General features: G+C 43.9%; 1 protein-coding gene across 1 annotated transcript in view; it reads right to left on the bottom strand.

Annotated features, from left to right (window-relative positions):
• Nucleotides 1–957: 957 nt before the first annotated feature.
• LOC111173461 (uncharacterized) overlaps nt 958–14800 on the bottom strand; it is a 146433-nt gene continuing 132590 nt past the window's right edge. Inside the window, exon 5 of the mRNA XM_089903682.1 lies at nt 958–1584. The gene's annotated coding sequence lies outside the window, so the exon portion shown is untranslated. The remainder of the gene's footprint in view (nt 1585–14800) is intronic.

Here is a 14800-nt window from a genome sequence, read left to right as displayed (position 1 = left end):
AAAAATGGAAAGGGGGATGAAGAGGCGGGAATGAATGAAAGTTGAAATTTGCAGAGGGAGTTACATAAAACGGTGGCTATTTCTGAAACAGGATCACTCCTGACAAAATGCATTATTAATTTCTTGGTGATCCGAGTCAGGATAATTAGCCCATCAGTCAGCACACCGTTGAACAATAAATAAATATGTATTAAACTACTTCTAAAGGCAAGAGACTGGGCTAGACGCTGTGAAAGAAAAAAAGACTTTTCAGAAAGAGTCACTGCACCCAAAAGAAGAGTAAAAATTTTAATCGCAATTTTCGAGAAATGCTGCAAGAAATCAGCTCAAGAAATGCTGCAAGACAGACGTATGGCACAGGCTGGAAGTTCCGTGTTTGCTGGGATGAGGATGTAAGCGCTGAAAAGTTTTAAGGGAGGGAAAGGGAAGTTAGGGAGATAGAAAAGACCCACAGAAGCACCAGGTTCATCTTCCTAGCCAGACAGTAATCCTTTTCTCACTAATCAGCCCATTTTGCGTGAGGATATTCTTTTTTCTAGAAAATTCTTTTCAACACAGAGCTGAGATATAGTCTTCTCTTTTCCTTCAGACAAAAGAGTCCCTTCCAACCCCTCTTCAGACCTGACGACAACCAGCAGCAGCCCAACATCCTCTCCTCTCCAGACCAACCATCCTCCCCGCTTCCCCCCATGACTCAGGATCCAGCAACCCTCTGGCCCCATTTCCTACCCAGGGAAGGCTCCTGCCAAAGGCGTTGCCCAGCCCGGAGCCTGGCACTCCAGATGTATTGGGGTCAAAGATCTCGCAACTGTAATTTATCATCCTCTGAACGTGATTCATCTAGTAAAACAGCTTAACGTTGCCTGAGACTTCAGCCACCACACTGCATTGCGGGTAAGTAGCAAGCCTGTGATCCAACAAAAAACCCTTTTGTCTTTTCCACCGAAACTTGCCACTAAGCCAGGTGTCCCCTGTTTGGGCTGCAAGTCAAGGATGGGCGATTTGGAGAGGAGGAGAACGCATTCTGGTTGAGGGGAGAGGCTCGGGCAATCAGGGTGTTCAGGGAACAATGAGTGGCTACCAGACATAAAAATGGACTTTGATGCTACAGTAAATAAAACAGTTTTATACCAGCATGGATATAGCACCAAATACAGAATGGAGAAACAGAGTCATGGAAATTAAGTATATGTTAAAATTTCCCTTCATGTAAGTGGGGCAATACGGACTATTCATACTCAGAAAATTTGGCTATCCATTTGTCTGAAAGGATGATTCAATGCATTCTTAGCTATCATATATCCAAATTAATTTCAAATATTATTAAATATATACATGTTCTAGAAATAAAAGTATTATATTACATAAACATCGTATATATTAAAAAAGGCAGCTTTTTAATTATGCAGAAAATCTTCCTAAAAAAAGATATAAGATCCAAAGATGTTTTGTAAAATGCTCTATACAACAGAAGACACTAGTTTATCTACGTGTCAAGTGATGCAGCCTCCTCAGTACTCACCAGGATGGATGATGGATTTTGGCTTGTGAGGGGGCTGGGCTGTAAAAAGACAGGACGACTTCCTTAGGAGAAAAAAATAGGTAATGTTGTATAAGGTATTATGAATACATAAAATATTATTTTTATTTAAACTTTCCAGATTGCAAGTCTTTTTTTAACTGTGCTACTAGGATTACATATACACATATGTAAATATAAATGTGATGTCTGTACATATGTAGCTCTACATATATAAAATATATGTGTGTGTGTGTATAATTATACATATGACAGGAAAGCATCAGAGACCTCCAAAGTTTCTGTGTCCGATCACATTTACATATAATACCCACTTTCTCTAAACCCTATCCAAATATATTTTACAGGAACGCTGCCACCTGGCTCAGTAAAGCCGATGAACTTGAGAGAGTCTTCGAGGGAGAGAAAAAAACTAGATACAAAAGATGGTGAGACCGGTTTTCTGAGGAGTGGAAGGAGGGATTCCAGGAATGTGGTAGGAGCTCTGAAAAAAGGTTATTGTATGAACAAATGAACGAAGGGCCAGTAGTTGAAGGGCTTATCAAGCTTTTGGCCTAAGAAGATGAATAAATACCTATCACAAGCCCTTGAGAAAAACCTGCCATCACAGCCTCAATCCCACACGGCATGTGACAAGATGGACATTTTGCTTCTTTTACTGTCTGGTTCACTTAATTTTCCGTCCAGCTCTCACCTGTGACTATGTAGTCTGTGCTACCTGTAACTCACCTAAGAAGAGTCACAGAAGGCTAATATTGAAAATGACTCTAATTTCAAACACAGAGGCAATTGCTAATGAAACTTATAAATTGAACAAGAAAAAATCATGGGATATACTTACATAAATAACGTAATTTTGTCTCCTAGTACCCCATTATAACCCTGCCCTTGGCGAGGTGGGGGTCCTTGACTACTTTTCTGATTTATTTTGGTCACTCTTAGGGAAATGAAAGTCTTTCGATCACTGTAAGACCCACAGCATAATTTCAATAATTTAACATGTCTAGTCCCAGGTAATAAACTTCAAATTGGAGTTACGGTTACACCTGGCCCCCCGCCCCTCCCCCACCCCCAGCTGGGACCCACTGTGAGCCGCCTGGCTGCTGGAGTGTGGCATCAAGAAAAGGCTCTCCTCCTCTTTTTTCCTGCCCAGACCCCTTGCCCCAGCTTGCCAATCGAGATCCAGGAGGAAGAAGACCAGGAGGAAAGGGGTGCTGGAAAGTCCTTGCCCCTCTGGTGCTGGTCTAAGATGGCTCACCCTCTCTGGACCTGTAGATACTTGATGGGTTATTTGGAGATTCCCTTGCTTTGTGCCTCTGCCCGCAATTCCTGCACTTTGGGCAATGATGCTTCACCCGCTGACTCCTCCTTGCCCAGCTCTTGTTTTTTTTCTTGGTTCAGGCCATGGAGAATCTCTGCTGGTCTCCTCCTCCTTCAGGTAGACCTCTACCTGGATGTTAAATGGATCCAGGATAATTCCTTCTTCCCCAGAACCTCCTCTGTTCTGGAGGTTCAGGGCAATTCCAAGCTTGCACTCCTCGTCACAAAGTGCCCAACAGCTCGCCCGCACATCTCCTTGACTTCCAGATTTCCTGGGCAGGCAGACATCTACCCATTTTGCCCTCCAGCCGCAGAGAACATATTTCAACCTCTCAAAACAATCCCATTAAAGTGCCTGTCACTTGTCTCCCTTAGCTGGGACTCATAGCAATAAATTACTCTCTCCAACAAACCCTCCTCACCTATTCTTTCCAGCATGCCCCTCTCTTGACCTTTCTATACACCTCATCTGTGGGAACAGCCCTTGGGCGAGAAGCCCAAGACTTGTGTAACCAGTTTTCAGCTATTTCCTTTGCAAAACTGATGCTTGCCTGTCTCACAACTCATCTTAGTATTGGATACTTTTCTGCCTGCCTTGGTCAAATATTTCAATTTAACATATTTTTACACTAGTGGATTGACAATTACTTTTTTCCCAGGTTGATGGCTCTGATTCTATGGCTAGCTGGAGTTACATGGGGGAAACTGGCTCATTAATCTTAATATGAAGGTATAAAAAGCCACAGGACAAGGATTTTGGAAAGATTCATCCTTTTGTTTTCTGTGGTCGCCAGCCTCCAGAATGGCCCCCAGTGGTCCCTGCCTCCTGGTACACACACCTTTGAGTAGTGCCACTGTATCAGGGTTGGTCTCTGTGACCAACAGAACAGAGAGAAGGGATGGAATATTACTTCCAAGATTAGGTTGTAAAGCACTTCGGCTTCTGTCTTGCTTGCTCTCATTCTCATGGAGATACTGATGTTGATACTCCCTCTGGGGGAAGCCATGTTGTGAGCGGGCACCATAGAGTCTCACATGGAAAGGAAACCTCTTGCCAACGGCTGCGGAAGTGAACTTGGAAATGGATCCTACAGCCCCCACTAAGCTTTCAAAGACTACAACCCCAGCTGACATCTTGATTGCAACTCAGTGAGAGATCCTGAACCAGAACCACCCAGCTAAGAATCTCGACCCTTGGAAACTATGAAATAGAATGTTTGTTGTTTTAACTTGCTAGGTTTTGGGGTCATTTGTTATGCAGCAATAAATAACTACTATATTGTCTCAACAGTTGCACTGACAGTTTTTTACATTTGCGAAATAGTTTCACACTGATTATTAGATTTAACAACATAACTAAATCCGTCTTTATATTCTAAAGTCCATTGTGAAAACGCAAATGAGAGAGTGCTTCGTTTGTCAAAGTATTTATTACAGGAATTTTTTGAAAAGCAGACTAATTAGGTATAACTAAAATATGATTTAATCTACAAAATCAACTTCCAGACAATTTTTTAGAAATATTTGTATTGTGTAAACAAGATACATCTATAAAATCATAGTTTAGAGATTCAGACAGGACTCAAAGTGTCATCTGAGTTATCATGTTTGTTCTGGGCAGCTCTGAACTCTAACGCTTCCACACATATCACAGCTATTTCTTGTTTAACAGTCTCTAGAAAAGGAACTGGGTCTAGGGTGAGGAGCTTTGGGGAAAAGAATCAGCATTTTGCCATCTTTGCAGTTAGAAAGTGCTTAATAGGTAACTAAATTATATCATATTCAAAATGTTCTTTGCTCTTCTTAATTTTCATTATGTTCTCCTGAGAATAAGTGAGGTAAACAACCATTTAACATCTGGAGAACCGAGGCAGAGACTAGAGAAAGAGCTTTTCCAGTGATGGTGTAACTGAGGTGGGAAGGAAGAAAGACAGCCAACTAGACCTCACCCAACAAGCAGACCGTGGGTGGGTTTTGTTCTGAACACAAGCCCTGAAAGCTTGATAATGTTATTGACTCTCCATAATTATGAACATGTTTAATCAATACTAAAGCAGCTGGAAATATCAATCCTAAAGAATAAAGTGTGAGGGAGTGGGGGTTGAATTTGAATACACTATTTCATCAGCAGCAAAGAGAAACATACTAGGTGCTATGTGGGAAACCTCACATGGCATTAGACCAAAAATATGTTCCCAGTGACTTAGGATAAAGTTCAATCTATGTACATGACTTTAAAAGTCTCCACTCACTTGTCCAGTTTCATCATTCACCTTTTCCTATTTATTCTCTATGCTCAAGACCATACTGGATTTCTTTCAGTTCCCCAAATTTGCTGTGCTATCTCTGACCTCTGGGCTTCTATTCATTCCATTCCTTCTGCCTAGAACATTCTTCCACACCTTCTTCCCCTTATCTGCTCATCTGGCCTCAGGAAGTGTTCCCAGACTGCTCTAGACTGGGTTATATGCCCCTCCTATGTGCTCTGTTGTACTGGACACTTCCATGGTCACAGAAAATGCTCACACTGCATTAGACATTGGTTATCTCTCTTCTTGCAGGACTCAGGTCACCAGGTCAGGGGCCAAGTCTGCACTGCTCATTACTGTACAGCAGGGACCTACAACGGTGGCTAGCACATAGTAGGTCTTAAATAAACATTTGCTCAAAAATAACTATTCATCAGGAAATACCACCAGGTAAACTGCTCCCCCTGGTGTGGATGGGAAATCACCTTGTTGTCTCCATATATACTACCAGGCAAGCTATCCCAGAAGTCATGGAACAGAAAGGCTCACAACCAGATTACAATGCTAAAATCACATGGTTTATGGAATCAAATTAAAACAAACAGTGAGAAACAAGGGAAAAGAGATGAGTTGGTTTATAGCCTTAGGATAAAGTGCAAGAAGGATGGACCACACCACCTGAATCCCGGTTACACAATATTCAAAGATTTTCTCTCTTTCCCTCCCTGCTTCTCCCCCTCTCCACCCTCACCCTCTCCTTCTGTGCACTGTACCTTTTCCTGCTGACCAGAGGCGAGGTTTGAGGAAAAGGGACCGACAGAAGGAGACACCTGGGGCCGAGCCAGACTCATTATCTCAGGCAGATGCAGGACAATTACACCTGGCCCCAGCCAGAACTCACCAGTGACCTGCTGAGCAGCCCAGGCTTTTGTTTGCATATTTTGGACAGGGGATATATGGAGCCAGAATGAGTGTCATCAATGACCCACCATTGACCCCATAAGTACTGATTGTCTAATGTGCCTCATGAATATTTAGAGGTTCATGAATATTGGTGCCTCTTGGGCCTTCCATCCATTTCCATCTGTGTTCAGCATGTAATGCTTGACTTTATCTGTGTCTAACCTGTCTCATAGAAATTTATGCTCTCACATTTCTGGAGGCCGGAAGTCTGAAATCAAGGTTTCAGCAGGGTTGGTTTCTTTTGTGGGCTGTCAGGGAGAAGCAGTTTCATGCCCCTCTTCTAGCTTCTGGTGGTTGCTGGCCAGCCTTGGTGATGCTTGGCCTGTAGATACGTGACTCTAATCTCCACCTTGGTCGGCATATGGCCTTCTTCTGTCTCATGTTTAACATGGCTTTCTTATAAGGATACCAGCTGTTGTTCTTAGGGCCCACCCTAATCTGGTATGACCACATCTTGACTAACTACATCTGCAAATACCCTATTTCCAAATAAGATCACATTCACCAGTACCAGGCAAACATGAGTTTTGGGGATGGGCATCGTTCAACCCAGGACAACACCTAACACATCTGATGAGTTTTATCCACCCTGCATGTATGCTTATTGTCTATAGTAGAATTGAAGATCCTCCAATAATATAATAAACACATCTTCTACCTTGAGACAAAACGAAAAACAAATCTATTATGCGTGGTGATCCTACTTCGTTCACCTGAAAGCATCTCCTGGCTGCAGTCAATCAGCTGCCGATTCCTGACGGGGGAAGAGCAAGCTCAGGGGTTTCTTGTTTCCCTCTTCTAGGCCCAGCTCCTGTGGGTTCCCCTGTAACTGGTGGTCGGCAATGCATCCCCGTGTGGTTCAGGGCTCACCTCCACATGTGTCAGCCTGGGATGGCCCCAGGAGCCGCCCCATGACAGGGCCTTCTCTCTACAGTGAGGGCACAAGCCTACAGCTGGGGAGCCCATTCACATCCCAGAGCTCATAGCACCTGTGGGACCCACCAGGTACTCCCAGGGACCAAGCTATTCCTGGTCAAGGTCCAGATAGGAGTGAGGGATCCTTCAAGGGAAGCAGCGAAAAATTTCCCTAAGTGATATTTTCCCTGTGATGTCGATGAATTGGTCATTTGTCAGAGTCTACTAAAATTGGAATAAAGAAAAGAGCTTATTTCTAGATGTCTGAAAGTAGTGCTACTTAACTCTACAGAGGTAGACGTTAAATTACATAAAATCATCATGATTTTTAAAAACCGCTCACATGCTATCACTCATTCCTATGACACCACCATGCCAGGTATATCCTTCCTCAGTAGCGTTTATTATGTTAATTGCAGAGACTACAGGCTCTTGAGATAGGACATATTTCCTACTTGTCTTTACTCAGCAGCTTGGCTGGTATTTGTAGAGAGTCAGTAACTGTTGAATAACTGACCAACTGAATTCATTAATGAATTTTTCAGACTTGTAAATGAACCTATCTGATCATCTACATAATTTACCCAAATGAGGGGCTACTATTCTCATTTATGCATTAATGTTAAGTGTTTGTTTTTGTTTTCTCCTATCTAGTGATGGATGTAGTCTTTCTTCACTTATTTTCCCCATAACCTCGGGGTCACCCTAACTGAGACCTGACCTATCAGGCACTTTATCTGGTCAAAATTCTTTGCATGGTTATCATTCCTATCTCTCTCAACTCACAGTTGGATCAACTGACACGGTAGATATTTAATCCCTGAAATCAATCTCTCCAGATTCTAATTATTTGACTTCACTGGGTCTGACTTCCTTCCAGCTCCACGTTACAAGCCTTTGTAACTGGACCCCGACCTCTGCCGCCCAGGGGAGAGTTTCATGGACAGAGAGGTGCAAGCGTCTTCAGCCCTGATGAGGTCCTGTATGTGTTTCTGGTGTGGACTCGTGTCACTTGGAGCCAAGCAAAGGAGAGTTGTAAACTCAATGTATTTCCATGGACTCTTTTCATCTGCACACAGTGCTCACCCTTTCAGAGATAATTATGGGAACAAATGCAATGCCCATTAGTTCCCATTTAACTGCCCCCACGGCATGTAATTTGAAGCCAGGCTCAGCATATCAGTGAGAGGAAAATACCTGAAAGGCAGAAATGCCAAAGGAAGAACGGGCCAATAAGGGCACATCTCCCCAGTGCGAAATGTAGGCCATCACCTTAAAAGGTCCTACAGGTCACCTGAGTGCACAGCAAATAGAGTCAGGCTTTTGCTTGGCTTGAAATTTCTGCCCAGCCAACAGTTAGATCTTCTGGGAAGCAAATTAACTCTTTCAGCTATTTAATGTAATCTACTCACCCCTGTGCCCATCAATGGCATCACTACTGTCATTGGCATGGCCAGAGGTAAAGAAAGTAGGTGTCACTGCCAGCATTGCTCAGCCGACTGGGTGATATTTAAACTGAGTACGTCCCAGGTGGCAGGCACTGGGCTAAATACTACGTGTAATCGCTCGTGGAATACGTCTAACGGTGCTATGATGTAGATGATTATAATTTTTTCAGATGAAGAAACTGAGATTTTAAGAAGATATTCTCAAGATCATACAGCTATTAAGCAACAGAGTGAGGATTTAAAGCCAGCGCAGTCTACCAGCAGCTCCCGAGAGCCAGGAAGGTGATGGCAGGAGATGGGCTCCTCCCAGCCCCGAGCTCTGTGGCTTCAGCAACAGTGACTGTTCTGGCCTTATAACTGTAACTTCGGAAGCAACTCTTCAATCTTACTTTAAGCTCTTCCAAAGGGCAAAAACTGGTATTCTCACATATTTTTCTTTTGCCTTCTCACAAATACTTATTATTGAACACTTGAAAGTATATTTTCAAAGAGTTCAAAGCAAGACATTCATATAGACAGAATAAACGTGTCAAAATGTATTTCACTTATTGAGGGAACTGGCATGATAGTAAAGTTGGTTCCAAAAGCATTTTGAAAACTGGATACTTATAGGCATTTCAGAAAACAGGAATTCTAGAATAAAATGCCTAGATTAGATACAAAGGTAGATTAGATACAAATGTCCTACAGGACAATCAAATCATGACCTTGAAGTTATCTTCTCTACCAACTAGAAATCTATAAAGTAACACGTAACCTCACAGCAGTGTTTGGCTCTGATCAAAAGTTAATGTCAAAGCCAAACACAAGTACGTTTTGTTAGATCAGTGGGTTCCCAAACTTTGCTGCATGTTAGAATCACTTGTGGAGATTTAAAAAATCCTAAAGCCCAATGTCCCACCTGTGTTAGCTTCTTATTGTAACAAATTACTGCAGACGTAGTGACTTAAAGCAACACAACTTTTTTCTCTTACAGTTCTGAAGATCAGAAGCCTAAAATGTGTCCACAGGGCTGTGCTCCTTCTGGAGGCTCAGGGGGAGAATCCATTCCTTGCCTTTCCCAGCTTCTAGAGGCTGCCTGCACTCCTTGGCCACTTCCTCCACCCTCAAAGCCAGCAGCACGTATCTGCTTTCTCTTCTCTGACCTCTGCGTCCACCTTCTCTCTCTGACGCTGATCCTCCTGCCCCCTTTTATGAGGGTCATTGTAACTACATTCCCCCCACCCTCCATGAGATAATACAGGATAATCTCCCCATCTCAAGATCCTTAACTTGATCACATCTGCAAGATCTCTTTTATCACATAAGATAACATATTCACAGGTTCTGAGGACTGGGTTGAGGACCTCCCTGGGGGGCCATTATTCAGCCCATCACATCACCCCATGCCATTAAATTAAAATGTCTAGGAGTAGGAGCCAGGCATCTGTATTTGAAGGTCCCCAGGTACTTCCAACATGAAGCTAAGTTTAAAACCCACTGCTCTAAATAATGAAAGAATCTCTGAGCGACCCTGTTAAATGGTGCTCCAGTACAACATTCTGAGGACACATCCTTGACTCTGCTTTATTTCTAAGTTTGGGATAATTTTCTTAACAAACTGAAAAAAAAAATATATCAAACAATTCTCAAATTAACAAAGCTCTACTCTGATTCACATCTGCATCGTTTCCTTGTTCTGTCTGATTCTGAAGTGGATACTGCTGTCACAACTCTGTAAACTGGGCGGGTCACTCTCACCTTTCAGCCTTCTGCAAAATGGAGCACGTGTAACTCATTTCTGTCAGGATGACTTAGGGTAAGCTAAGTGATTGAAATGCCATCTGTAAATACGACGGCTGCACATGCCCATTGGCTGCTGGAGGGTCAGCCAGTGTCAGGTTTCCACAGCCAAGAATCATGCTCTGTGGACCACAAAGCCTGAAGCTTGTAAATGCTGTTCAAATAACTAAAATGAAAATTACACCCATGCTCACACTGCCACCCATCCATCCTTCAATTATTCTAACAGCTGAAAGCACACAGAGGGGAACTGTGAAAGCAGTTAATGGCACAGACCTGGGAACCTTGGTGAAGCTCCAAAAACATAAAATCTCTTGCAGTAAACCTATCATCAGTCTGAGTTTACTGCATTTCACCCAGTGCTGATTCCAGAGCCTCAGGGTAAACTTTTCACAAGAAGAGGAAACTGGTGCTGATTTTCGACACAAACATCTAAATTCTTGTCTTTTAATTGAAACAACAGAATATTCCCGAGGTTTGTAACAATCTGCAGGATATACCCGGAGACTCTGAAAGGTCTGAATAATGCTTCTCAGGCTGATGAAAGGGGAAGGTTAGATGCTTAGGGTCCACCATCTAGGCATTTTGGAAAAAAAGGAATTCTGGAATAAGATTTCGTAGATTGGATACGAAACTGGCTAATGTCCTTCAGGGCAATAAAATCATGACCTTGAGGTTATCTTCTCTACCAAGCAGAAATCTGTAAAGTAACATGTAACCTCCCCACTTCGTGTAACATCCCCACTTCTAGACTCTTCTCTCTGTTCTGTTCATGTGGGCAAACCTCACTCTCTATGGATATTAAGACTCAACCTGGTTGACAAGTTTCATCAGTTCCCTGTTACTAGACAAGACTGATAATCACAACTGGAATGAACCACGGATCAGGTTTTCCAAAGCAATGGTTTCCCAATCTCCTTTTTTTTTTTTAATTAATTAATTTATTTTTGGCTGCGTTGGGTCTTCATTGATGCACGCGCGCTTTCTCTAGTTGTGGTGAGCAGGGGCTACTCTTCCTTGCGGTGCGCGGGCTTCTCATTGCTGTGGCTTCTCTTGTTGCGGAGCACGGGCTTCAGTAATTGTGGCACGTGGGCTCAGTAGTTGTGGTTCGCGGGCTCTAGAGCACAGGCTCTGTAGTTGTGGCTTATGGGCTTAGCTGCTCCATGGCATGTGGGATCTTCCCAGGGAAGTCCCTCCAAATCTCCTTTAAACAGGAGAACCAATTTTTCAAATGAAATCCTATGCTAATATATAAGTGAGGGACTTCCCTGGTGGTGCAGTGGTTGGGAATCTACCTGCCATTGCAGGGGACATGGGTTCAAGCCCTGGTCCGGGAGGATCCCACATGCCACGGAACAACTGGGTCTGGGCGCCACAGCTGCTGGGCCCGCGCTCTGGAGCCCATGAGCCACGGCTGCTGAGGCCTGTGTGCCTGGAGCCTGTGCTCCGCAGTAGGAGAAGCCACCGCAGTGAGAAGCCCGTGCACCACAGCGAGGAGTGGCCCCTGCTCGCCGCAACTGGAAAAGGCCCGCGAACAGCAGCAAAGACCCAGCACAGCCAAAAATAAAATGAATTAATTAATTAAAAAAAATATATATATATATAAGTGACAAAATGGAAAACTGTTATCTGAACAGTTGGCACCATTATGCTTCTTAGAAAAGGACATAGTTGATCCTATTTGCCAATTCCATATTTTTTAATTTACCTACTTGCTAAAACTTGTCACCCTACGATCAATACTTGCAGTGCTTTTGCAGTTATTCATAGACATCTGCAGAGCAGCAAAAAATGAATTCACCTAATGTACATGTTCCCAGCTGAGACTGAACAAGGCAGTGCTCTGTCTTCTTCCTTTGGCTCTTGTACTGTCAACAAGTGTCCTTTTTGGAGGCCTATTTAGGGCCACCTTTTTTTTTTTTTGCATTTTTGTGCTTTTAGTTGGTAATTTTGCTGTTTAAATGGCCCCCAAAGCACAGTACTGAAGTTCTGTCTATTGTTCCTAAGCACAGAAGTGCCTTACAGAGAAAATAGATAAGCTTCATCCCAGCATGAGTTAACAGTGCTGTTGACCACAAGTTCAGTCATTAATGAATCGTTACTGAATCAACAACATCTCTTAAAGAAAGTATCTTTAAATAGAAAAATGCATAAAACTAAGTTATGTATTGACTGATTGACAAAAAAGTTGTGATGAGAGCCTCACGGGAACCTAACCCTAAGTTATTTCTCCTAGGAGTGTTCCCTACTTCAGTGTTTGCCGTGATTTGATAGCTCACAACTATGGTGAATAACAAGAATCAAATGCATCTTTGGAAAAATATCTGGTTAATGGCTTAAGTTAGATGGTGAAACTCCAGGGGCCTGGGCAGAAATCAGTTGGTCCCTATAGGGATGGAATAGAGATAGGAAAAGGAGAGGAAAGCAAAAAGAAGGGAGAGGTAGGAGAGAGGAGTCATTGGTAGGAAGGGACTTATTTAGCTCTGGTTCAGTAAAGGGCCAAGAGAGCAGACCCCAGCCACTGGGAGGCTGCAACAGTATTAGAGAACAGGAACGCCTAATACAGACCCTTTAGGGTTTCTTGCATTTGGGGTACACTATGACCCTCTCCTTGTGGCTTCCAGCCCTCTCTCAAAGTCTGTTGTGCTCACATGTGCTTCTCATGACTGAGGCTTTTGGGTTTTGTTTTATTTTTGTTCCCATTGGAAATCAGAGATGTGGCTTAGTTTCCTGTGTTCAGCAGAGAGATGCAGAACTTTGTAAGGAGACAGGATTTCATTCTACCGAGAGAACCATGATGCTGTCAGCCCTCCAGGGAGAATCTTGGGGAGGACCTTGCAGAGTCAGAGGCTTTGGAATTGAACACTCCTTGCCCAGGCAATTTACCTGGCTCTGGAAGGCTGAGAGGGCCCAGGGGACATCTGGGACGCTGGCAGAGCTGTTCTGTTTGAGGCAGGGCAGGGTGCAGAGTCTGTCTAAATGTCCTTCCCCTTGTCACCCCTCTACTCTGCAGAACAGAGGATGCAAAGCATGGACCTAAAATACAACAGACTAACAAGCACAGCTCTCTCTTGGACATGTGCCTGGTACATTCCCTGACTATGGATTTAGCTTAACCCATGTATTCCTACTTGGCTTTTCACAAGGATCACAGGACTGTGCCCAGAGCACAGCCAGAGAACCCAGGACTGAGCTGGGGTGGGAAAGGTCAGGCTCCCCTTGGTTGAACGCAGCTGTGTATTTGGTAGCAGCAGAGCCAAGCCCTTCACTTGTCTTCCTGCTTCCCTGTGGAATTCTTCTGGCAATCAGGCTCCCCACTGACCTGGCTTCTTTCCTGGAGGATGGAGCTTTTAATCATATGAAACCAGCCTCTTGAACATTCCAGCAAAGCTTGAGCAGGCGGTGATTTCCCCTGGCTCCACGCACGTGCCAGCAACTCTCCTGCCACCTGAGCCCCTGGATCTCTCAGTGGTGGGCTGGGGAGGGGGGTGCTGGAGAGGAGAACTTGCTCTGTGGACACAGGATTCCTCCAGACCCTCCTCAGTGGGGAAGGGGGCGGAGAAACAGACAGAGGGGGCTGCTGCTCCTGTGGCACCTGCTCGTTCAGGAGCTCAGGCTTTGCAGAGCAGCTCTTAGCCCTCCTGTGTCACCTGGTCTCTTTGCTTTTGCTCTGGGGTCAGGGATCCAATGACCCAGGACCTCCTTGTTCTGTTTCCTGAGCCCAGAGTGTTTGCTGGCCGTAATTATACACCCACATCACAAACATCTTTTAATTCCCTTTATCTCATGTTTTTTCCTTTCCTAATTTTGTCAAGGCGGATACCTATATTCTCCTTTTGGGCTTATGGACCAACTAATCAGAGGTTATAAAGCTCTGTAACAAGGAAAATTTACTTGCTCCATATAAATGTGTTGGATGTAGGTGGTAACAGATAAAAAAAGATTATTATTCAAAATGTGGTGCTAAGATGCCAGGTGCTGTAAGACTTCCTACGGATTTTGAGGAAGTTAAAGTGCTGGTGTCTTTTAATAGCATGAACTGAAAAGACAGAACTGTTTGGTCAGTTCTGTAAAATATCTATTAGGCCATTTGTTTGACTCAGAAGACTATTTAAATCAGGCAAAATAGTCTGACCAGTAGACTGAATGAACACAGACTGGAAGGGACCCAGGTTCTTAATATCTACGTGTAGTCTAGTTACAAAATTTTACGTAAGATATGAATGTCTCTTTCCCCTTCCATCCCTACCCCATCCAGCTGTGTGCATGTCCTGCAGCCCAGCAGCCTGCTGACAGGTGCAATCAGCTTCTCATCTGTAGGGAACCAGTAGGTTGGAGGGCCAGGTTCTGTGGGGCCAGGTGCGGGGACCATCAGCCTGCATCCTGCTTTGAAGGAGACTCAGTTTTCACAGATCTCAGACCGTATCTGGTTGAGTAGGTACAGGACAAGGTAGATGAAGGTCCCCGTGGGATTCTTCCCTGTCTTCTGTCAAACACACTTTGTCTTTAATCAGAACAGCTCATCTAACAAAGACTCTGTGTGGTCCAGAGTGGCCTGTCTGCTACTGGATCAGGCTCGCTCG

Source organism: Delphinapterus leucas, chromosome 21 (assembly GCF_059928025.1).
Source record: "Delphinapterus leucas isolate spDelLeu-1000000601 "Yukka" chromosome 21, BTC_Dleu_Yukka2, whole genome shotgun sequence".
NCBI lineage: Eukaryota > Metazoa > Chordata > Mammalia > Artiodactyla > Monodontidae > Delphinapterus > Delphinapterus leucas.
Note: the sequence above shows the minus strand (reverse complement) of the source record. Positions and strands in the feature narration are given on the sequence as shown.